This window comes from Canis lupus, chromosome 8 (genome assembly GCF_048164855.1).
Source record: "Canis lupus baileyi chromosome 8, mCanLup2.hap1, whole genome shotgun sequence".
NCBI lineage: Eukaryota > Metazoa > Chordata > Mammalia > Carnivora > Canidae > Canis > Canis lupus.
The window spans coordinates 74,333,130-74,359,493 of NC_132845.1; the positions used below are offsets into that span (position 1 = coordinate 74,333,130).

Below are 26,364 nucleotides of genomic sequence, written 5' to 3' on the forward strand. Positions count from 1 at the left end.
TAAGGGCAGTGTGGCTAGGAGTGTGGTGAGTTGGAGAGACATTAGGAAAAGTGAGACTGGAAGAAGGGCATGCCAAGTTTGAGGCCACATTAAAGATCAGGTATTTCGGGGATCCCTGGGTGGCTCAGCGGTTTAGCGCCTACCTTTGGCCCGGGGCACGATCCTGGAGACCCGGGATCGAATCCCACGTCGGGCTCCTGGTGCATGGAGCCTGCTTCTCCCTCTGCCTGTGTCTCTGCCTCTCTCTCTCTCTCTCTCTGTGTGACTATCATAAATAAATAAAAAAAATTAAAAAAAAAAGATCAGGCATTTCATTTTAAGTGCAATGGGGACCCGATGGGGAATTTTAAGCAATAGCGAGATGGAAATCTTACTTTAACCTGGCTGCAACAATCAAGAGCTTCTTTAAAAAAATAATGTTGATTTTACATTAATCCCAATTCAGACAAAATAGTATTCTGTGCCTAAAGTGAATACAATTTTATAGGCTGGCAGAAGCAACCCTGTGGCCAAAGTTTACACATTACTGTTGTGCTTCCAACAGAGAAATCTTGAGATTTCTCCCAAGAGAAAAGAGAAAACACTCAGAGAGTGTTCTGCTGTTTTTCTTCTTTTTTTGCCAGCCATCTTTTCCCTCTGCTTCTCAGCAGTCCTTTGGTCCTTGAAATGCTGTGAGAACAGCAGTAATAACTATAGGTAAACTTTCAGATAGCAGATGTGCCTTTGGCCTATGGATCTGTGACTCCAGAGGGTTGGTAATTGCAGATGGGATAGAAGAGAGAGACCCTGCCACAGTATTCAGGAGGAATGCCTCTTGCAGCAAAAATTCCAAATCCAGTCAGCAAAACTGATTTCACTGGTATCAGCAGTATAGTCACTAATGGACACAAATGGACACAAATCAGAATATTCCTGATAATTCTTGTTTGGATCAGTTACGTACACTTACCAAGTGTGTTCATTCTAGGTGATGCTTACATTGACATTTTGTGGGATTGTGAGGAGCAAAGGGTCGAAAGGGCAGACAGGTTATTTCCCTGAAAGACCTTAACCTCATTGGGCACAATGACCCTTGGAAGGTCATTTTGGATGTTGCTGTAGTGAATAAATTTTTTAAAGATTGATTGATTGATTGATTGATTGATTTGAGAGTGCACACGCATGTTCACTGAAGGGGTGGGGGGAGGGGCAGAGGGACAAGCAGAGACTGTCTGCTGAGTGGGGAGCCTGATGATGGGCTCAATCCCAGGACCCTGAGATCATGACCTGAGCTGAAAGCAGGCACTTAATCACCTGAACCACCCAGATGTCCCTGCCCTGGTAAATATTTAAAAGGATTACAAAAAATTATATTAAAAAAAATATATATATATATTTATTTATTTATTTAATTTATTTTATTTTTTTAAGATTTATTTATTTATCCATGATAGAGAGACAGAGAGAGAGAGAGAGAGACAGACAGACAGAGACACAGAAGGAGAAGCAGGTTCCATGCCGGGAGCCCGACATGGGATTCGATCCCGGGACTCCAGGATCGCACCCTGGGCCAAAGGCAGGCTTAGCTAAACCGCTGAGCCACCCAGGGATCCCCTATTCAAAATATTTTTAAATAAGGATCATTGTGAAGATCATTCTATACCACATATAGAATATGCTGTAGGATACTGTTTTCAGAGTGTTGTTCATGAACTTTGGTTAACGGTCCCTGGTTTTGTCATCTGTTTATTTATTTGACAAGGTTGACTTGGTGATGGAAGCAGTGTGCTAATTTAGGGATTTGGGATCAAGAAAGGAGGTTGTAACTAGACTCTTTTTCTTTGACCAGAGGTAATGAAAGGAAGACGGACAAGAAGCCTAGATCATGCCCTGGTGCTGGGACCTGAAGTTGCTCTGGCAGAGTGACACACACTGTTAAAACACAGGATCTATGCAGTTATAAAATAAATAAGTACTAGGGATGCAATGTGCAGCATGATGTCTATAGATAATGCTGCTGTATGGTATACAGGAAAGTTGTTAAAATAGCAAATCCTGAGAATTCTCATCACAAGGAGAAATTTATTTTTCCTTCTTTCTTCATACTGTTATCTATAGAGATGATAGATAGTGGAACCTATTGTGATAATCACTTCACAATATATGTAAATCAAACCATCATGGCTGTATATCTCAAACTTGCTTAGTGATGTATGTCAGTTATTTCTCAGTAAAAGTGAGGAAAAAAAACAAAACCTTTTAACAACAACAACAAAAAAGAAACAAAAACTTGAGAGCTAGCATAAGCACCATGCAATGTTTTGGAGCACATTCTGTGGTCTACTGAGTAGGTTCTCCTGCCCCACAGTTCTTGGCCCAAGTGAGCCCTCAAGTACAGTAAGCTGAACATTGGTAAGATAGTGGGCAGGAAGGGTGGCACATGGATGGCCCCTCCCCTCCCTTAATCCCTGGTGGTGGCTACACCAAGGGGTATGAAAGAAAGTGACTACTGGAGATGAAGTAAAGACAGCCTGTATGACGGTAGGGTGGGAAAGTGATGGCCTTGGATCTACCTGCAGAGGCAGAACATCTTTGGTTTCCCCTTCAAAGCTGGGAAGAACCCTCAGGCTTGCCACAACCCCATTCTTTGAGCAACCAGCATGCTACCATTGTCACCATACAAATTGTTTCCTGGAAATTCATGACTCTTCTTTTAGCCCAAATTGGGAACATCTGGAGACAGGCATTTTGATGTAATGGCTGAAAGCATGCATCGAGTTAGACAGTGTGGGTCTGAACCCTACTTTCCCGTGTCCTGGCCACATCTCCATTTTCTCATCTGTTAAATGAAGATAACAGTGTTCCACTGCTCAATGTTATTATAGGATTAAATAATATATTGCCTATAAAACCTTAAGTACAAAGCCTGGCAGATATTAAGCACCTAATAAATGCCAGCTATTAAAAATATATAGAGTAAGACTTTTGCTTTGAAGAACTTAATCTATAAACATCCTTTAATAGTTTCTCCACTTTTACACCTTGATTTCATTTGAACTAGAGCCAAATGGAAGAGTAATGAGAGATGAAACTGAGACAATTGATAGAGAGCTTCTGTAGAACGGTTATGTCCTGAACAGTGCCACTTGACAGACATACATCTGGCAGGTGGATGTAGGTGGATTGTAATGCAGAAAGAAGAGAGACATTGTTGATGAACAGAGAGGCTCTTGTAGGAATCAGGGGAGTTACCTGTAGCCTAGCCTCCCTTCAACCCAGAAACTAGGGGTTGTCATTTAGCTGTTCTCTTGAACCCATCCTTCAAATGATGGAGTAACTGGAATATATTTTATTTCCTGATAACTTTTTGGTTTCCAAAGAGAGAAAAGCTTCAGACTCCAATAAATACATCCACAAGAGTTGCTGCCCACATATTTCCAAAAATTGATCTCCTGATTTAGGCGTAACTGGCCATATGCAGGGAAAATATAACCCATGATTTATGCCTATGCCCTCTCTTACCAGGCACTATTACCTAATTGTGCAAATTAGTCAAGCTTTTATTTTTACTTGGTTCTTTTTATATTGATTAAATATTGACAAATGTAGCATCTCAGTTTTGTGGGATAGTTGCACGGGTGCATTTTTACAGTGAAAATTTTGCCACCACTTATCTGTAAATGGCTTTGCTTTAGGAGTCCACATGGTGTGTAGAGCTAAAACCACAGGCTTTGCTAATCATATAGACCCAATTTAAGCTCTGCCTCTTAATAGCTATGTGACCTTGGGAAGATTGTATTACTTCTCTGAGCCCTGCATTTCTTATTTATTCCTTATTTCTCACATACCTTGTAAGATTAGTATAAAAATCAGTAATAATATATGGGAAGTCCGCTAATACAGTGCCTGGCACCTCATAGGCACATCACCAATCTTATGTAGTGCTGTCGTTATTTAGATCTTTATTTAACTTAAGTTCTAATGGAGCTTAATTACAAAGTGAATCCATATTCCAGAAGTAAGTACTGAAATGATTTTTTAAAATTCGCTACAGTGAAAATGTTTTAGATTAAGAGCTTCTGGTTATGGCTTAGTTTTAATTAGTTTTTGATGGTAGAATTGTTTAAAAAGATTTTTTTCCAGTCTCTACACATTTCCTATAGTTTAAATATCTTCAGATTAATTTATTGTGCAGTGTGTGATGTGAGAATTGAGTATTTGAGGTATTGATTTGACCAATTCAATATAATTACTAATTTTCATTCAGTGCACGCTAAATGCCAAATCCAGTCTTGTTGGACACAGAGAAACAAACATCCAAACATCATTCCTTCTCCCAAGGAACTCACAATAGAACTGATTTGAATTTTGGGGGAAGAGCATGAGATGGGAGTTTGCAGAGGAATGGACATCCAAACAGCATCTCTCCTCCCAAAGAACTCATAATAGAACTTATTTTAAAAAATTTTTGGTGGAGGGAGTGTAGTTTGCCTTGTTTTTCCCATTTCTTTCCTTAAAGCCTTTATGAAGGCCTTTTAGGAAAGCCTTCTAACCTTGCCTTTAAAAATATAAAAGAGGGAAAAATATATTTAAAACAGGAGTTGGAGAGGGATTTTCTTTTTAGAGTTTCAGCATTTACAGTTTCTTATACCTGTGAAATATTGGTGCTTCAAGTGTGACCTTTTAAGAAGTTCCTCATTGAAACAAGAGGCTTTAAGAGGAACTAATATATGGTCAAAGCAGCTTTGAATGTTGTATCTTTTGGAGCAGCTGGGAACTTTGTGTATTAAAACTGAATGAGTTCAAATGAATTGAAATGGGTCAAATGAATTGAAAACTCCTATTCATACAAAAACCTGCACACAGCTGTTTTATAGCATCTTTATTCTTAATTACCCCAACTTGGAAGCGAAGATGTCCTTCAGTAGGTGAATGGATAAATAAACTGTGATACATCCAGACAACGAAATATTATTTATTATTTTAAAAAAAGAGAGAAAGGGAAAAAGGAGCTATCATATGGGGGACCATATGAGGGAATCTGACTTGCATATTACTAAGTGAAAGAAGACAGTCTGAAAGAAACGATACAAATTGTATACAATTTCAACTCTATGACATTCTGGAAAAGAGTAATGGCTACCAGAGGTTGGAAGGTGAGAGGGGTGGATATAGGATTTTTAGGGTGGTGAAATGATTTTTTACAATACTGCTATCATAGATAAATTTCATTGTATATTTGTCAAAACCTAAAGAATGTATAATGCTAAGCATGAGCCCTAACGTAAAGTATGGATTTAGGGTTGATAATGATGGGTCAGTGTAGGTTTATCTTTTCTAACAAATGTGCCACTGTGGTGCGGGGTGTCTGTAGTGGGGGAGATTGTGTGTTTGGGGGTAAGGAGGGAATGGGGAAATGCGTGATCTCAGGTCAATCTGTTGTGGAAGTTAAAACTACTCTAAAAGAAAACATTAATATTAAAAGATGGTCTTCCTGTTTTGGAGCTAAAGTAAGTCATGTGAAGGTGGTAGGTTAATTAATATACTTTTATTGTAGGTATAGTTTGCTTTTCTCAGATAAATTATGTGATGCTTAAACTTGTATATTTAAGGAATAGCCCTGTTACAAAGGAAGATTGTATTTTATAAGGTTTTCCTGGATTCAGGGCACTTTGGCCCGGCTGTAGAGGTGGGTTCTAATTCCTTTTGCTACCATTGAGTTTTGTGATCTTGGGACCATCCTAGAACTTCTGTCACTAAATTCTGTAGAGGAAGGCTTAGGACACTATGGCATGCTATTTGACATAATCAGCCTTGTTGGGCTGGGTGGGTTTTGGTGGGGTGGGCATTCTTTGATGGAAGCAGAAGGAAGGTCACCTGTACCATTTTTGTGCACTGGGCCTGTTGCTTTCGTATCTGCTAAGTGTGTGTGTGTCTGGAGCTAAAGGGACATAAGATGAGATGAACTCCATGTTTTTTTCCACCCCTCCAATTATTTCTTTCAGTAGGTATCTATAATAATTTGATTTTAAACATTTCTTCATTTTTTATTTGGTATTCTGCATTCTAAAGTAACCCATGTGTATGTATAGAGTTATCATTGAGAGGGTAGGATAATTTCTCACCCCATTCCCCCAGCTTTAGGAGGAATGAAATAAAATGAATTAGTTTCCTCTAATGATAAAACTGCAACAATTTTCAAGCAAAAGAAAAACAGGTTAGTAGCACCATCTACAGGCTACTGAAGAGGAAAACTTTCTGTGTGGCTCTTAAATGCAAAGGATTTGTGGAAAGGGGAATTTAAAAAGTCTCATACTCCCTCTTCTAAATATGTCTTTGTAAAATTTACTAATTTAAGCATTTTTGTTCTTTCTCACTCATACAGTTATTTCTCAGTATGTCCCCATGTAGACTGAAGCAGGAGAATATTGGCACAATTAGCTATGTGTTCTCATTAGGATCCCTGTTTTGTCCCCATGCTTAACATTTCTCTCTGTCTGTCTCCTCAGTAATGATAAGGAATGCTTTGGCTATGAATTTCATAGGGATTCCAGCAGGTTCATTCATAATAGTTCACATTGTAAGATCTAAGGCATAAAGCCTGCCCACCAGGGACATTTTGTTTTGGGTCTTCATGGATACTCAAGGGATTTATTGCATCAATAACTTTCACTCAGAGAGGAAAAATAAATTAGGCATTTTGGGGTTGTAGGTATTTTTGTGAATGTGTCAGTGTTTACTTTTTTTTTTTTTAAAGATGAAGTTGATGTACCTCTGTGGTTCAAAATGGCCTTAGTATTTTCTGTCCCCAAGATTCTATGATTCTGTGATCATAAATAGTTTGGGGGCATGTATTATTATTTTATTATACTGGAATCAGAGAAACTGGTCTTTTTTTTTTTTTTAAAGATTCCTTCCTTCCTTCCTTCCTTCCTTCCTTCCTTCCTTCCTTCCTTCCTTCCTTCCTTCCTTCCTTCCTTCCTTCCCTTTTCTTTTTTTTTTCTTTTCCCTCTTTCTTTCAGAGAGAGAGGGAGAAGGAGAGAAGCAGACTCCCTGCTGAGCTCAGAGGCCCATGTGGGGCTCGATCTCAGAACTCTGAGATGATGACCTAAGCTGAAATCAAGTGTCTGAAGCTTAACCAACTGAGCCACCCATGCACCATCCCCCCTTTATTTTTTTTAAGCCTTTATTTTAGAGAGAGCAAGAGTGCAAGAAGGGGAGGGAGAGGGACAAGCAGACTCCACAAATGCAAAGCCCTTCACAGGGCTACCACAACCGAGATCATGACCTGAACTGAAACCAAGAGTTGTCTGCTTAATGGACTGAGCCACCCAGGTACTCCTGGGAAACTAGTCTTTAACATAACTGGTCATAGTAGAGATAGTATTTTCTTTCCCAAATACCCTAGTTTCTTTGTGTTATTTTTTGTTGTTGTTACTTGTTTTGTCTCCCCATTGGTAGACTGGTTATCATCATTTTTGGCACCCTAGGAAATTTCATTGGATTCTTTCACTAACTGTGTTATAAAGTATTTATGGTATTAGCAGAGTTGCAATTTTCTGTTAGAAATAGCCTATTAAAATTAATAATTGGCTCCTTGTAAATTGTTGGTAGAATCACTGTTTCATTATATTGTGTTTGTTATTGGCAAGTGGTTAGGCGTTTCTGGAATGCATACAGAATAGGCGTTCAATTAAGCATTAAAAAATGCAAGAAGCCACCCCCTCCAAGAAAAAAAAAATAGAAAAGGAAGAAAAACCAAGAGATGGCACATAAATTATAAAGATGAGAAGAATATTACTTGACAATGGTACTTCTTGTAGGAAAAGATGAATAGAGGAGATGTGTACTGAATGGAGTATGCTAACCTGAGGTTAAAAATATCAATAGGATTACTAAGGTATCTATTGAAACAGATCAGGCAGGTCCCATCAAAACTGGTGCCAGGAGTGATAACGGTTTTGAAGTTTATGGGTCTGGTGGTTTAGTTTGATGGAAAGCTTAGTACTGTTTCCATTTTTTACAGAACCTCACTATTGGGTCACCTGGGTGTCTCAGTGGTTGAGTGTCTGCCTTTGGCTCAGGTCGTGATCCTGGGGTCCTGGAATCGAGTCCCACGTCGGGCTCCCTGCAAGGAGCCTGCTTCTCCCTCTGCCTGTGTCTCTGCCTCTTTCTCCATGTGTCTCGTGAATGAATGAATAAAATCTTTAAAAAAAAAAACCTCACTATTTTCAATGTGTAAAAAAATAATTGTGTATGAAGCACTGGGGGCCTTTCTCTGCAAAAAGTACAGCAATAATTCTAGTATAAGTAGAGATTTAAAATGAGATGCTGCCTTGTAGTTCTAGCTAATATTTTTCACTGTTTTTCTCGCACCAGATGGCACTGTTTAGTTCTATTTCACAGTCTTATTCTGGAAGTTTCTTTGGGAGAATCTGGTTTAGCCCAGGCTCACCAGTGACACCTCTGTATTATGCATGAAGGCTTTAGGAATACTTGTAAAAGGCCATTGACTCAGAAATGAAGCTGTTTATTTGGGGTCTTGTGGTTCCTTTCCAGTTGTCCATTAACTGTGAGTTGAGCCTAATAAACCATCTGATAGAAACCTAAATGCTTCTCATTGAGTTCAGCCAGTATTTTGCTTGGAGACACGTTGCAGCAACGTAATTTTTTAGCATTCTCACAGGCTAATCTAATCATCTGACACATTTTGGAATTATTTTATATGTAAAAGTGAAGCTACAATTATAAGGACAAGTTATTTTGCAAAAATCTCACAGAGCTTAAAATAGTTCATGTTAGTCTATTGAACTTTAGATTCATCAAATTAAGACAATTTTGAAGAACTCTTTCTGATTTGTCTTTTTTATTCCCAAGACCAGCTCAGAAATAAATTATCAAAGACCTTCGAGGTCAGTATATATGAGTGGGGTGGGTTCTTAGCCAGGCCCACGTCTTTGCTGCTGATAAAAATAAAACATCTTTTTTGAAAGGTAGAATTAGCTTTACCTAATAAAAATGCCAGAATCACACATTGTAAGGCTTCTCTCTCTGAAAAGCTTGTTTTCTTCCTTGTCCCCTTCCCCCTCCTTCAGAAACGTGGAACATAATTATGGTACACTTTTCATCAAGGCTGCTTCTCCATTTCCTGTTGTCTTGTCTGAAGTACACTGTACAGGAAAGCAGTAATAAAGTAGCTATCAGGAAAGGTGAAGAACCCCAGCCATAAGAAAGGTAGTGCAGTTCCCTAGACCTACTCAGGGACTGAAGTTAGGTCTTCCCCCAGGGAAATGGGCAAAGAATCATTCTTTGGTTCACTAATTCCATGAATTAACCAATACAAGCCAGTTTACCAAATGGAGCATTGCCTGGTATCATTGGGGCCTCTAGATATTTCAGTCTACATTCATCAGTCTGTTTTTATATTAATAATTCTCTCTGTGTGTCTGAATGTGTGTGAGGGGTAATCATGTCTCATTGTCTTATTTGCAAATTGCAAAACTCCTTTAAACCTGCCATTTTCTGAACACTCTGGTTTCATACCAACTGCTCTCCCCCTTGCATTTTACTGCTTCTGGTGGTGATGTGGATTGGAACTTGGGGGTGGAGATGGAGAGCCCTCTATAGACCAGGGCAGTGAGTGCACAAATGAAATATTATTTCCTGTCTTTAAAAAAGAGAAGGATTAATCTGTGGTGTCTTTAGCTGACCCCACACCACTGACAGGAAAGCCCAGAGGCTCCCAGCAAACCCTCTTCTGCTGCTGCTGGAGAGGCAGCGGGCGGATTTGCTGGTTTCCAGGCACAGGTCCTCTGTGGAAGCAAGCACAAGACAGGCCACTTCTATAAATCAAGCCCTGGATTTTATTAAAGTGTTTATGTAACCTCAGTTTATGTGCTATAATTCTTTGCTGTGTAGCCTAGAGTAATTCCCAAAGAGGATGTTTGTTCTTTTGCCTTGTAAATTTTCTAGCACAGGCTTTTGTTTTGACATTCACCCTCCCTCTACCCTCAGCTTTTTTTGGGAGGTGGAGGGGGAGCAGGTAGGAGGGGTGTCACTAACAGTTGATTGCTTTTTACTGAGAAAATTAAATAATCCAGTAAAAGTTAGACTCTAGTAGATATTATCCCTACTCTTAAGTGGGGGAGGGGCGTACAACCTTTGCTCAGATTAATTTTTACATTTTCAAGATTACAGGGTAGTAGGGTTAGCATGTACTTAATTGTCGAGGAAATGAAATATAAGTGTTAAAAAAAAAAAGGCCTTTGCTGTCCATGGGAGCCCTAGAAGCCCCTCACCCTCTTAAAATGCCCCCCTGCCCCTGTGATCTAATGTTGATGGAATCAAATTGACTGCTAAGAGAGAAAATCCAGACAGGGAATTTAGGGCAAAATCCACTTTTAACTGAAGAAAATGTCAGAGTAAGCAGACCAGATTCAACTATATTCCATGTAGATTATTTCATAGAGAGAGAAATATTGTCCTTTAGAAATAAAGACAATTGGACATGCCACAGCATTTTTTTCAAGAATTAGCTACATATTTTTACTTCTCAGTTCCTTATTCAAACCTCCTGTTTGGCCCCTCACGGCAATAAGGTGATGGGACTGGTGCTAAGGAAAGCATTGGTGAACCCGCTGAGTACACATTAGAGTTACATATTGTCTAGGAGCACATTTCAGTTAACATTTATGTTTGATCATCACTGCCACTTGAAGGTATGACTGCATGGGTGCATGCGTCTTTCTAGTTTAAAGATGGCAGTTGTGGGGAAGAGTTTATGAAGGAAGTATATGAACAGAGGCATCTCTTTATGTTCACTGTAACTACAAAATTGGATATATGCTGTAGAACTGTGCTGTTCAATATCTTAGCCACATGTGGTTATTGAGCATGTGAAAAATGATCTTAATGAGATGTGCTGTAAGTGCAAAACAAACACAGGATTTGGGACCTTTAATATGAAAACAAAAGAGAAATATCTCTGTAGTAATCTATATAGAGTATATGATGAAATGATATTTTTAATACATTGGGTTAAAGATACAACTAAAATCAATTTTACCTATTTTTATAATTTTAAATATAGCAACTAGAAGAATTTAAAATTACAAATATGGCTTACATTTGTGACTCACATTATTATTGGTCCATGCTGTTTCAAAGTTGTGTTGTCCAATAAGGAAAATAACAGACCAGTATAATTGGTAAAGCTTTCAGAATTATGTGTTTAAAATAATATGCTGTACTTTCTGATAACATATTAATACTCAAAATTGGAGATAAAATACAAATTAAACTGGACATGTTATTTATATGTAGCTTGAAGATTAATGAGGAAATACTGATTTGGAATGCCCTAGACTGGGATCCCTGGGTGGCACAGCGGTTTGGCGCCTGCCTTTGGCCCAGGGTGCAATCCTGGAGACCCGGGATCGAATCCACGACGGGCTCCCTGTGCATGGAGCCTGCTTCTCCCTCTGCCTGTGTCTCTGCCTCTCTCTCTATCTGTGTGTGTGACTATCATAAATAAATTTTAAAAAATGAAAAAAAAAAAGAATGCTGTAGACTGAAATAGCCCTCTTTATCTATTATACTCCCTCTCAGTGTCTTTAAGAAGAGATCTCCTCCCAGAGGGTGTGGAGATTAAGAGTGTGGACTCTAGGGTGTGATTGAGCTTATTAGTCACTTAGTGTGATCTGAAGCAAGATATTTAGCTTCTCTGTGCCTCAGTTTCTCCATCTGCAAAATAGTATAGGACCTACCTTAAAGGTTTCTGTATATTAAACAAGACAAAATATCAAGTGTACACTAGAAAGTGCACATATTTGTAAGTGGCATATACGTGTAAACTATTCTTAAGCAAATGGAAGGTGTTGGCTTTCAGAAATCAATCTTATTTATTTTTAAGCCCAGAAGCAGCAATAATTAAAAATGAGAAAGTAAATGAACAAAAGGGGAGCTCATTTATTGGGACATATAATTAGAATACTCTACAAAATGCAACTTGTGGTAATTACAGATTAAGCCAATTCTTAATATGCATTCAATAGTATTGTGTGTCTTTCACAGAGTTTCATTGGTCAGCAGTTTTTAGGCTTCTGGTATTACCTTTATGATATTCTAATAAAGAGGGCAGCCCTGGTAGCCCAGTGGTTTAGTGCCGCCTTTAGCCCAGGGTATGATCCTGGAGACCCGGGATCGAGTCCCATGTCAGACTCCCTGCATGGAGCCTGCTTCTCCCTCTGCCTGGGTCTCTGCCCCTCTCTCTCTCTCTCTGTCATGAATAAATAAATAAAATCTTAAAAAAATATGTCCTCAGTTTTAGAGCTAAGCAACAGGGTATGATATTCTAATAAAGAGTTGATAACCTTTGATCCTGTATTAGAGAATAACCATTCTGTATTGTCCTAGAACTCTCTGGATTTTAAGGCAATGTGTATATGTACACATACAAACAAGTTTAATAAGTCATTCATTCCAGTGTGTTCTTTAACCAGGGCTAAGGAGGAATCCATTGGTTTTTATTTTGCTGATTAAAACTTTTGGTCTCGCTAAGACCCTAAATAGCGCTCTAGAACAAGTCTCTCATACTAATAGGCAGCTTATGGGCGATCTGTGATGCTGGGACATTTACTATGGTGAAATTTATATCTGTGATGAAATGTGTAGATGAGATTTGCCCATGGAAGAATCTTTTAGAGTAGAAGATGATCCTTAAGAAATTTATCATCAAAAATACTGCATAGGCCCAGGGCTCCTGAATGGCCCAGGTCTTGATTTCTGCTCAGGTCATGTTCTCAGGGTCCTAGGATGGAAGTCTTTATCAGGTTCCATGTTCAGTGCAGGGTCTGCTTGAGATTCTCCCTCTGCCCCTCCCCCTCTATCATGTTCGCATGCTCTCTTTCTCAAATAAATCTTAAAAAAATATTGCACAGGCCAGTATTATACCTGTTGCATGATGAGGGACTTCTTTTTACTTGGCTTCTTAAGTCAGTCATTTAGTCAAATTTATTGAACTGCAATATTCCAGGCAGCATGCTGATCCTCAGAGATCTCACAAGGGACACATACCATGATTTGCATATTTTAATACAGCATAGAATTATTGCTTCCTTGTATCTTTTTACTTATTTTATACCCTGCCACTTTACCTTATAATATGCAGTGGCTTTAACAGAGATCTCAACCAAGGGTTAGGATACTAAGAAATTCCATTATAAAAAACGTTAGTTATATTGAGAGGTGGGAGAAAACCTCACGAGGAGACAGTTTGACTTTACATTTTATGTGGTGATCAACAGAAAGTCCTCAGAGACTTCGAAACCAGCGAGCAGGTGTTGGTTTAGTCATGTGGAGATAACACATGTGAATGGTAGAATGTCTGATAGATCATCTGAGAGAGGGTTTGCAGTATCTGATGAAGATCTGGGGAGACACTGAAAGTGAGTTAGGTGCTCAAGTGAAGGAGTAAGAAAGGGAGGATTTGAAAAATTTTAAGGCAGATTCACAACTTTTGAAATGTGGAGGTGTGGGAGGAAAGAAAGGAGGATGATGATGATTCCTGCTGGATTTTCCAGAGAAGAGTAGGTTTAAAGATATGATGAAAAGCTTCATGGGGACCATATTAAATCCGAGGGAGCTATTAGACTTCATAAAGCATATGATGAATATACTGTGAAATATGCAGTTGAGAATATGGGTGTGGTGTCCAGGAGAGAACGTCTGCCCCAGAGGCATACTTCAGGGAATCATGCTCTAAAGGTGATAGCTGAAGCCATGGGAGGTGGATAAGATCATTCTTATCTCCCTGGTGATTGAAAATCATGCGCTTTTCGACCGTGCTTTTGGAAGATTTTCAAACACTTATGTATGCCCTCAAAGCCCTTTAAGATTTCTCTATACTTTTGTTCTCTTTACAAGAGTTTCTGCTGTTCTCTCCCATGCTACAAGCATTCTAGATATGCCCATAGCTCACTTGGCCCCCTCACTTCCCATGTTGCTCTGTATCTTCATTACATCGCACATGCTGTTTCTTGTATCTGCAAGGCTTTGTCCCTTTTTGTAAGACTAACTTTCATTACTACCCAGTCCCTGAACACCTGTAGCCTAGCAAGTAGCTCCATCTTGAACCCATAAGATTTTGTGCTTATTTCTTATCTCTCTCTGTATAGTAATTATTCCTGACCTTTCTGTCATTCTCTATATACAGTGAACTCCTCAGAGACAGGGAAATAACTTTATTTATCTTTACTACAGGAGAACACTTAGCACATAGTTGCTCAGTGAGTTTTTTGATTAAATTAATTCACTTGTATGTGAACCATAGGTGTTACATTATTGATTTCAAAGGTGTTCACAAGTTATTACACCTTAAAAATGTAATGATCTGCCAAATTTCAATCTGTTAAATGTAAGCAGGAATAAGATGAAATCTAAGGTCTTTATCAAAACCATCTTATAAATTGCAAAATCAATGTCTATTCCTTGTAGAAAAGTTGACAAATGCAGATTAACTAAAAGAAAAAAAAATTAAAATATCAGAAACCCTACCACCCTGTGATATCTTGGTTTAAATCTTTCAAGTCATTTTAAGAGTTTATACACAAAATAACAAATATAGGATCAATTTGTACATATTCTTGATGATTTTTGTAATTTACAACCTTGGGCACCTTAAATATCAGTAAGTAGCCATTTGTTAAATGGCTAGGTGATAAATATACTAACATTCCATCATAAAGAGTTTGGTTAGCCAGTTCCCTGGTGTTGGATTTTTAGGTTGTTTCAGATTTCTCATGGAAATAGTCAGACTTTGATGAAAAAATCTAGTAGTCTTTTCGTTATCTTTATTTTTTTAGAGAACATTTTTGGTGAACACGAATGTATCTTTATTTTTATAAACCCTGTATTAAATCACCTCTGGAAAAGTCATCCCAGTTATATTGCCACTGGGTGAATTATTTTCATCATGTTTTATTTCATCATGTTTTTAGGTTTCAAGTTGCCTGAAGCTTAAAAAAATATATATGTAGATAATTCAACTTGCTACTTTGGGGTAGCAAACTTGGGGTTTGTATTTTTATAGAATTTTAAAATGGGCTTTTATGAATAATTGTCAGGGTTCTTAAGTATGAGAAATAAATTTCATAGTCTTAAGTGGTTTTTGATTTTAGGATTAGGGCAAGGACCTTCTTGGGTATAGGGTGGGTGGTGATGTGCAATTCAGCACTCCTTTTCCAGTTCTGTCATTAGCTGGTCTTCCCGAATCTTGTGTGGCTGCCACTAGCTGCATGCAACCCGGGGTTTTTGTTGGGATGAAAATCTTGGATCTTCTTTTGTTGGATGAAATCTTGGATCTAGGCCAGTGGATATGTTAAATGTCAATGGCTGAATTTGGAATTTGGGATAATTTTTGTATACTTCTAAATTTTCTGTGCTATTCCCCGAGATCCTTCTTACCTGCACCATCTACAGTGAATAACTTCTATAAATGATTATTCATAATACAATAACAAGCTTCTCCCCCAGCCCCTGACAGTTTCTGTAGTTGAGCATATATATGTCACAGCTCATTGTGAAGATCTGGTCAGGACTTCGAATGAAATACCTGCCTAGCATCTTTAACTCTTGCTAGATAACTTGCTCTTTTTTCAAACTGATTTTCACAGTCTTAACCAATCACTTAAGGAAACAAGAGAGGGCCAAAGGTGCCACCATTTGACATTATTGTCCTGAGGCCTAAACTGATCTCACAGTGAGGAAATGGTGATCTTTTATAGTATTCATGTCTCCTGAATAAATCTATTAAAGGTTTCTGGATGGACTCCCCCCATTTCTAAACATAAGAAACACAGGAGAACATCAAACCACAGAAAGCAAATCATGGTCAGAATAAATATACTATTTTGCTGGCAAACTTAAAAATTCACTGGTGGAATTTAATGGCTGTAGGCAAGAGATATTTATTGCAACCAAGATTTAAGTGTGGTTTATTATGTTTATGGAGTAGTTTAATAACTACTTTTCTTTAAAATGAGTTTTTAATTTAGGAAAAAAGAATTCAGATTTGTTCCCAGAGTAGAAATGACTGTACATCATGGTGGGAGTGGTTAGGGTTTGGGGTTTATGTGGGTAAGATTGCTATTTACCCACTATAGTCATTGGGTGGATTTAAAAGCTTTCCCAGATGGAATTTATGGAGTGAAATTTAAAACTGGTGTCCTGTGTACTACAATATATGGTTACAACAAGCAATCAATTTAGAAAGAAATGGAATGGAGAAGATACAGGTTAAATGATTAGTACTGTGAGTGCAGTGGGACATGCACAGAGCAAGCTTTAACCCTCGAGAGGTATGTCAACCTCCAACATCTGGTCTAAAGCTCCTAAGCAATGCCTAATCCTGGAATGCATTAACTACTTTCAGTGGCAGAGTATAATCCATTCTTAATAGGAACTTCCAGGGGTATTGACTATCTAGATGACTGGCCAGGGGGAAGCACAGAGGTGACAACTAATATTTCCTGGATAGTTGGTCCTGATTCTCTAGGCTCTATGCTGGGTGCTTTATCTCTTTCACCCTGTTTAATCCTTCCTCCAACCTGATGAGGTGTACAGATGGTATTGTGTTCATTTTAGAGATGAGGTGTTGGAATTTAGAGAGAGTTTTCTAAAGTCATATCTACAGGGTAAGTGCATATAGTTGTACAAATTGTTCACTGCTTGAGGGCAGTCAGCTGAGGAAACAGGTAAGGGTTATGATTGCCCAGAGGAGGCAATTTTTTCCAATTTATGCTAAATCCTATAAAGGCCAGCTGTAGCCCTACTTGTAAAATTGGTTGGTGGCAGAGTTGGGATTTGAATTGAATGCTTGTAGCTCTAAAATTCATGCCATCTTTATTATATAAGATGCTGCCTCTTATAAGAGATATAATTTAATACATTATTTCTGTTTAGGTCCCTTATTATTCCTTTTATAAAAAGTGAACTTATTCTGTGAAATACATTAGTGAAATCGAAATAAAATTGTTTGAAAACAAATGTTGAGGTTACTTCCTTGGAAAAAGACTAATTCATTGAGGTGGGGAGAGGGTGTACTAAGTCCTTTAGCTTGATATACTTTTCCATTTTTCCTACATATGCATGAATAAATACAGGTATTATATTCAGTATAAATGTCCTACAGAGATTAATTTTGCTGAAGGAATGGAATGAAGAATTGGCTAGACTAGAAAGACCTGAAATATCTGCAGGGCAGGTAGGAAACTTAAAAATTGAAACAGGATCTGTTAAAGGCATCAAATTATTAGAAAACATACATGTAGGACTTTAAATTCTCTTTTATTGAAGTGTAGGTGACTTGCAATGTTATATTAGTCTCACAGATACAACATTCAACAATTACTATACATTATGCAGGGCTCCCCACGATATGTGTAGTTGCCACCTGTCACCCATACAAACTTACTATAATATTATTGAATATTCTGTACACTGTTCTTGCCATCCTCAAATCTTGACTTATTTTGTAACTAAAAGTTTTAATCGCTTGGGATGCCTGGATGGCAGTTAAGGATCTGCCTTTGGCTCAGGTCATTATCTCAGTATCCTGGGATTGAGCCTCGTGTCTGGCTCCCTGCTTAGTGGAAAGTCTGCTTTTCCCTCTCTCTCTCCCCTCCTCCTGTTTGTGTATGTTCTCTCTCTCAAATGAAAAAATAAAAATCTTTAAAAGTTTGTATCTCTTAAGCTCTTTCACCTGATTTGTCCATTTCCCACTCCTCTCTTCTCTGGTAACTGCTGTTTTGTTCTTTGTATTTGTGAGGCTGTTGCTATTTTTTGTTTTTTTTTTTTTTTGTTCATTTGATTTTTTAGATTTCACATATGGACAAGATCATATATATATTTGACCTTTCTTTGTCTGACTTATTTCACGTGGCATACTACCCTCTAGATCCATCCATGTTGTCACAAATGGCAAGATTTCACGGTTTTTATGGCTGAGTATTATTCCATTGTGTATATACTTCACACCTTCGTTATCCATTCAACTATTGTTGGACACATGGGTACTTTTATATTTCAGCTATTGTAAGTAATGCTGCAATAAACATAGGGGTACATGTATCTTTTTGAATTAGTGTTTCATTTTATTTGGGTAAGTACCCAGAGTGGAATTACCAGATCATATGGTATTTCTGTATTTAATTTTTTGAGGAACCTTCATATGGTTTTCTGCAGTGGCTGTACCAATTTACATTTCCACTAATAGTGGCTGTGGGTTCGTTTTTCTCCATATCCTCACCAGCACTTGTTTCTTGTAGAACTTCAAATTTTGACCCTATCTGATGGCCATTACCTGAGCAAATATATGAGTTAACTTGAACTCAAAGTAACTCAAAGTAATTACATTTCCTTAAAGTAAAAACTAAAAATAAAAACTAAATTTTAAAGTGTGGCTGGTATCCCTCCATCTAATGTTATCTTGGGGCCTCTTAGCTTTTTGGGTCTGAGGCTCAGCTGGTGGAATCAAAAAGAAGTAGAGGAGAAAGCCTTGACTCAAAAGTGTGGAGATGTGTGGATAGATCCTGAGAGGTTTATACTAAGTTCTGATCTCAAAGGCTTTCTACATATTAGTTTCTTTCATTACCATCCCACTTAAATTATTTCCTCAAAGATTCCCACTGGCTTCCATACTGTGAATGCAATAGTCTTAGACACATATATGAACATATGGAGAGTCACAGCCAGAATTTGAGTCTTTGGGGCTTGTTCTAAGTCCTACATGCTTTCTGTATGAAATGATACTCAAAAATATAGTTAAGGAGAATGAATTTGAGATAAACAGCTGTGAATTGCTAGATTAAGATTTTTCTAGCATAATTTATATTAATTGTTCACTTGCTCTGTGCTCAGCATTATGCTATTTGCTTGAAGGGATGTAGAAATCTCTGCTTTCTACAAGATTACAATTCAGTTAGGGAAACAAAATCAGTACATATTTCATAATATAATGTGAGAAATCACAGATTACAATAAATAATATCAAAGACGCCTTTCTTAAATTGGCCTGTCTGTATTTCTCTACCTTGTTTTAGTGCTTTTAGAAGTCACATTCCAGCCTCCTGGGTTCAGGTGGGAGAGCCATTCCTTTCTAAACAGGCCTCTACTCTAAAGAATGTAACTCCTGGCCTGAGGCTCATATTAGACCTTTTGGTTAGCAGTAATTAAAAGAATTTTCTATCTAAATTAAAAGCTGTCTTATGTAGTGATCATAATGAGCTGTAAAATGTAAAACTAAACAGTATATCTCCTTTGACATTTGTAATTTCTCTGTGTGTGTTAATGTAGCCACAGCTAACCTCTATTTTGGTACTCCAGAAAGTATGGTATTCATGAAAAGCAGAAGTGTTCTTTCTCTACTTAGTGCTGTCCAGTAGAACTTTCTGTGATGGTGGGAGTGTTGTGTACCTGTGCTATTCAATTCCGTAACCACTAGCCACATAGACATTTGACATGTGGCTAGTGTGACTGAGGAATTGAATTTTGAGATTATGTCTCATATTGGGTAGAACAGGTACGTCACATGTTACCTTTTTCTTTTTAAGTTGGCAAGTTAAATTTTTGTCTAAAAATTCTCATCTTTGAATTCCAATAAAATATATATATTATATAAATAGATAATATATAAATATATTTATCTTATATTAATAATTATATAATATAATATTACATAATTATGTAATTATATTTATATATCATAATATAGTATATATTTTATATATTACATATTTATATATAATATGCATTTATGTTATATATATATAAGTAAATAAATAAATAAATTCTCATCTTCTTTCTCTTCATGCCCTCCATGTTCTCTTTTCCAACCTGCTTTTCCTTTAGCCTCACTTCTTTTCTCTCCTGGTCATTTTTCACCATTCTGTGCTGCAGTTAGGCTGGCAGTAACCCCATCAATATGCATAATTTATTGTGAATCTTTCACCTAGTTAGGCTTGCCTGTCAGTTTTCACCTTCTTTTCATAAAGATGTGATCCAGGATGGGTCATTTGCCAGATACGCAGTGTTTCCAACAAGCTCCTGATGCACTGGTTACTTTTTTTTTTGTTTTACAAACAAAGAAAAAATGAGTAAGATTTTTCTGACAAGGTATTTTTGGTGAGTTCAAGCTGACTCCTGAGTTCACTGCTTTTTCTAAATACATAAAAAGGACTTCTTTGGTAATCCATTCTAGAATCTTGCAAAATCAGTGATACTAAAAAAATCATAAGCCTAGTCTTGACTAATTGTAATCAAATCACTGGAAGTCTGCAGATACTCTGTTCTTACCTATAGGTAGGAGATTAAATAGCCTTTACAGGATTTCTGCTAGCTTGCCCCTCTAGATGCAGTCCCTCTGGTTTTTCCTTGAGCCCCACGCATCTTGTTCTCCTTCTTGCCCTCCTCTTCCTGTCTCTTCCTTCCCCTCCCCCCACTTCTCTTCATCCTCCTCCTAAAAATGGTATTACCACTTGTCTCTTTCTAGCTTTAGGCACTTTTCTCTGCCCCTTTACTTGTACTTTAATTCACATGAAAGTACCACTGAGGTTATGTAGATACATCCACCTTTTAAGTTCAATATATTCCCTATTCAGAATTATATATGATTTCAATTCTTGATTTTAAGCCTCAAGTAACCTCAGTAATAGTGAGAATCCCATTACAGAGTGCCTGTTTTGCTGTGCAGTTACACACTGTTACCTGAGAATGCTCTAAGTCCTGGGTCACCAGTGTGCTAGAGACCTTTGACTTTTTCCAGTTCTCAACAGAAGGTGTGGTCAGTCATGTAACTACAGTAGACATAAAAGCTTTTTTTTTTTTTTTTTTTTTGCCTCTGAAGGTTTAAACAGATTTTTACTTCTCTGATCATGGATGTTTTTAAAGTGGGCATTGACAGAATCTGTTAGTTAAATGTGTCAGGACCCTTCCTGTATTAGAATCTTTGCAGTTGTTACTCTTATGGCCTCAAATGGTTCTTTGTGCCAAATGTATCTCACTCTTTATATTGTAGTTTAAATACCTTTCTGAGGGCGTGTTCCCATCTGCCTCCTATATCACCTACACCCTGTTTACTCCCTTCATAACACCCTTCAAGATTCATTTCTGTCCCTTTCTGTTTCTCTTGTTCTATGCTGTACCCTCAGGGCCCAGGGACAGAGCTGGAGGGTGTTAGGTGCTCAGTGAGTACCACTGTTCCATGTATATGTTTAGGACACTATTGACGTGAGCTGTAGATTTGACAGACTGGACACTGGGTTGGTTTAGTTAAGCTCAGGAGAGGATTCCTGAAGTCTGCAATAAAGCCCTGAGCATGACAAGAGGAATGATAAAGGAAACATTTTAAAGAAAGTTTGGTGACTCTGTGAGGTATCTGGCAGTTTAAATTCTGCCCTTAAAAGTGTCTTAAAAAGGAGCGCCCAGGTGGCTCAGTTGGTTAAGCGTCTGCCTTCAGCTCAGGTCATGATCCCTGATCTTGAGATTGGGCCCCACAGCAGGCTCAGTGGGCAGTCCACTTCTCTCTCTGCCCCACCCCTTCCTGCTTATTCTTGCTCTCTCCCTCCCTACCCCCTCAAATAAATAAAAATAAAAATTTTTAAGTCTTAAAAATACCAGAGGACAGGTCCACTGTGGGACAGTCATGATGCCAGGCACTACACCTCCATTATCTCATACATTTCCTCAAGAGATATTTCAGGGCTAAGTATTTTCATCCCCACTTTAAAGATGGGAAGCTAAAGCAGAAAGTCCATGTTACAAATGGTAGAAGCTGTTTTCTGCTTCTTTTAAAAGCTCTCTGCAAACTTTTTGTTTTCCCATGCCGTGCTGTGGGATGCATCTCCCAGCATAAGACAGAAAGTGTCCTTGGGAGACAATGCATATAAAGAGCTTGTACACTGCTTGGTACATGCTAAGTGCTCAAAATATTACCAACGTAATATTATTATTGTTGGCCTTTTCCTTCTGAGTCTCTCCACTATCTGAAGAGTCAACAAAACTCTGGGGGGGCGGGTTTCTGATGTTAAGGGAATTATAGTACTGTCTCTGTCATAATGAATAAAAGGACATTGAAAAGACATTCAGTCATGGGAATAAAGCTAAGGAAACACATGCTCCACTGGAATGGCTTCTATTAGTGACAGAGCCTCCTATACTTTGGAACAATTCCCAGATGAAAGATTTTGCTGAAATTCAGACATTAATGAAACTAATGTAAGCCATTCAGCATAGTGTGATTTTTTTTTCGACCTTGTGATTTGAGAGGCATATTCTTAAAACCCAGTAATGCAGCCAAGCTGGATGTTCACTTGAGTGTCTGATGGAACCAGCTGTGTGGAGGGACCGATCTGAGGTCCTGTAAACTCTGCTATATCTGGAGTTTTCAAAAACACATCCGTGACCTTATTAAATCAGTAGAGTGGCATGGGATCTCATAAGAAAATAGTAATTTGATTCTGAGGTAAATGTCCCTGGAAAGCATTAAAAGAAAAGTAGGTTTCCATGCCCTCCCCACCCCCGAAATAACATTAGTCAAACTCCAGGAGGCATTTGCAGCCAACTCTTATGGTGATTGGGAAGAAGCTTTAAAAATTCTTACAATCTGGGCAGCCCTGGTGGCGTAGCGGTTTAGCGCAGCCTGCAGACTAGGGCGTGATCCTGGAGACCCGGATTGAGACCCGGGATCAAGTCCTGCATCGGGCTTCCTGCATGGAGCCTGCTTCTCCCTCTGCCTATGTCTCTGCCTCTCTCTCTCTCTGAATAAATAAATAAATCTTTTAAAAAACATTCTTACGATCCTATAAAGACCTTTGAAACAGAAGAGAAAGAAATATTTACATAATTTTTCCTTGAGGAAGAAACATGCTGCATGCTGATTTTCTCTTTTTAAACTAACTTTTATATTTTACTTATCTTCATATCTTTCACTATTAAGGGAATCCTTTCTAATAAGCTAGTTGACCTTATGATGGTGATACTATCAGAAACTGGTCTAGGTTTTTTAAAATCAGAAACGTGATCCAGATAGATAGATGATATATATAGATACTTGCTTTGTATAAAACACTGTGACTTTTATTTTTTAGAGCACTTTTAGGTTCATCCCTAGCTTCTAGGACTGTCAGCATCCCCCACAGCAACAGCACTTTTGTTATACTCATTGAACCTGCATGGACGCTTTCTCATCATCCAGAAGTCCATAGTTTACATTAGGGTTCACTTTTTGTATTGTGCATGCTGTGAGTTTCCATGTATTTTCATTGCTTGACAACTCATTTCTTTTTAGGACTGAAAAATATTCCATCATCTGGATATACCATAGGTTTACTTCTCTGTACACCTGAAAGACATACTGGTTGCTTCTAGGTATTCCAATTATTAATAAAGGTGCCATAAGCATCTGTATATGGGTTTCTGGATGGAGATTTTAACGTTCACATGTGTCAATTTTTTAAAAAAAATCAGATTTCTCTGTACAATAGAGCTATTGCAGGAATAACATAGGTCACCTCACACCTGTCAGAATGGCTAAAATAAAAAAGACAAGAGACAACAAGTGTTGGCAAGGATGTGGAGAAAAAGGAACCCTCTTGCACTATTGATGGGAATGCAAACTGGTGCAGCCACTCTGGTAAAAAGTATGGAGATTCCTTAAAAATTGAAAAGTAGAAAAAATGAAAAGTAGAATTACCCTATGCTCCAGCAATTACACTAATTCAACACTAATTCAAAAGGATGTATGCACTCTTATGTTTATTGCAGCATTATTTACAATAGCCAAATTATAGAAGTAGCACCAATGCCCATTGATAGCTGAATGGATAGAGGATGTGATACATATAGTGGAATATTACTCAGCCATAACAAAAATGAGATCTTTCCATTTGCAACAACATGGAGGGGACTAGAGAGCATAATGCTAAATGGAGTCATAGAAATAAAGTCAGAGAAAGACAAATGGCATATCATTTCACTCATATGTGGAATTTAAGAAACAAACAAAGAGAAACCAAAAAAAAAAAAAAACAGACTCTCAGCTGGAGTGAACTTTTGCTTAAAAGTATGGCAGCATAGACTTCACTTGGGAACTTGTTTGAAATGCACATTCTCTGACTCCATTCCAGAAACTGAGTGGGACCTAGCAATTTGTTGTAAAAAAAGAGGGGACATGTTATACTAATAGTTACTGCTTATTGGCCATGTACCTTGTTATTGTTGTTGGAGTTTTTAAAAAGATTTTATTTATTTGAGAGAGAGACGGAGCATGAGTGGGTGTGAGGGGCAAAGAAAGAAGCAGATTCACCGCTGAGCAGGGAAATTGATGTGATGCTAGGACCCTGAGATCATGACCTGAACTGAAGTCATATGCTCAGTGGACTGAGCCACCTAGGCACCCCTTGACCACTTACTTTGTAATGTAAATCTTGCACACATAACTCATGTAATCTCAACCCTAGGAGGTATGATATTAAAATGTCTTATTTTAGAGATGAGGAAAAAGGAATAATTTAAGAAATAACATAGTAAAGCTTCATAATCAAGCTGCAGACCTCTCTGACTCGATTGTGACCTCTGCGAACTTTTGCCAAGCCCTCAAGGTGTGTAGATGGTCTCAGAGAATGTAACAGTGGGACTCAAGCCATAGCCTCATCATTACCCTTCTCTTTTCTGCTCCTCTGCTACTTTTCCCAGTCTCCCTGATAGGGTAGGTGTTCATTCATGCCTATGTCCAGGGGGAGGCCATGTGGTATAGTGAAGAGACCAGAGCAAGAGGGATAGGAACCTAGTGTTTCCCTTTCTTTGACTTCTTGAACAAATCTTTTGATTCTAGGCCTGTCTTTTGGCATCTTGGTGCCTCACTTTTATCATCTATAAAATGAGGAATTAGATGGATCTCTAGGTTATTTTTGAATTTTATCTGGATCTAATATTTAATTAGAGGTAGGTGGCCAAAGTAGGTGACCAACATACATGGAAGGTCCTTAATAAATGATGGGTTCCTCAACCCAAGAGCAAAACAACCTTATTCCTGATTCTGACATCCCTCCCACCATGAATTTAAACAGGTTAGTATTTTAATTTTCTTGAAAGGGGAGTTAAGAGTTACTAGATTTATGTTAAAATATCATGTTAATTAAAGATTTTAGGATTTTAAGACAGAGATAAGGAATGGGGCTCTGTGACCCCAGAACTAAAATAAACAAGTCATTGTATTTGCAAAAAAGTATTGTCCACTTGTAGTAGTTTTTGTAATAATGGTAGTTTAAACATATATTACTGTGACAAATAATAAAGGATACTTAAGGTAATATTCTTTAAGGACTATATAGACATGAAATAATTAGTACCTTTAATATCATGGTTTGGCAAAAGAAACTTCCTAATGGATTAGCTATTTATTTTATGAACTTGGAGCCAGCTTATAGGTAGAATTCAAGAGTTATTTTTTCCTAATTTCCCTCAAAACCTTTCATTTTACATAGAACAAATGCCTTTACTTTAATTTGAAATACTCTTACTGTTCTCTTTTCTAAAACTTTTAAGCAAACTCAGTTATTTCATGTACCTTCTATAGAAATAAGACCTGTTTATCCCAGTACAGTGTTTTTTTCAAACTCCAATTTTATTTCCTAAACTGGTTTGATCATTCCATAGTAGTGACATTTATTCCCATTATAACATTTCTAAATTATAGCCCATCCCTCTTATATTAAGCATTTCCCAAGCTCTTAGAATCTATGAAATAGCTAACTGTTGTAACATTCAATGAAGTTTAGGTTTGCCCCTCAGTATTGTGTTTGTGACAAGTTGCTCTATTATTTTGGGATAAGAGGTTAAACTGTTAAAGTATACCTGGGCTGACTTCAAAGTACTGGATTATGTACCAGGAGGCAGAAGATCTGGACTCATACCCTTCCTGACAGTACTTTGCAGACCAACCTTTATAGTCTTCCTTATTAGATCATTTGTCACATAGGTGTAACATCTTTGTAAGGGTAAGAGACTCTTAGTTTCCATGTGCTAAGGAGGTCTATGATTCCTTGCTTCTAGTGTGAAGGCAAATTTTGAGTTACCTTTGCAGGAGTTGTAAACTAAGTGAGCATTTTGAGCCTGGTTTGCATAGGGGATTGCACGTAGTTCAAGACTTTATTCAGAGTGGGACTCAGCCTCTGGTGCTCCCTTTCCTTTCCCACTATCACTGCTGGCAGTTGGTGGATGCTGGCAGGCATGCCGCATTTGGCATTTTGCAGATTGGCCTTGTTTTCATCAGCTATGATCACCAAAAACTTTAATTTACAAGTCAAACAAATCAAGGGATGGTTTATCCTC

General features: G+C 37.9%; 1 protein-coding gene across 11 annotated transcripts in view; it reads left to right on the forward strand.

Annotated features, from left to right (window-relative positions):
- AUTS2 (activator of transcription and developmental regulator AUTS2) overlaps positions 1-26,364 on the forward strand; it is a 1,131,932-nt gene that overhangs the window by 441,176 nt on the left and 664,392 nt on the right. The window lies entirely within an intron of this gene.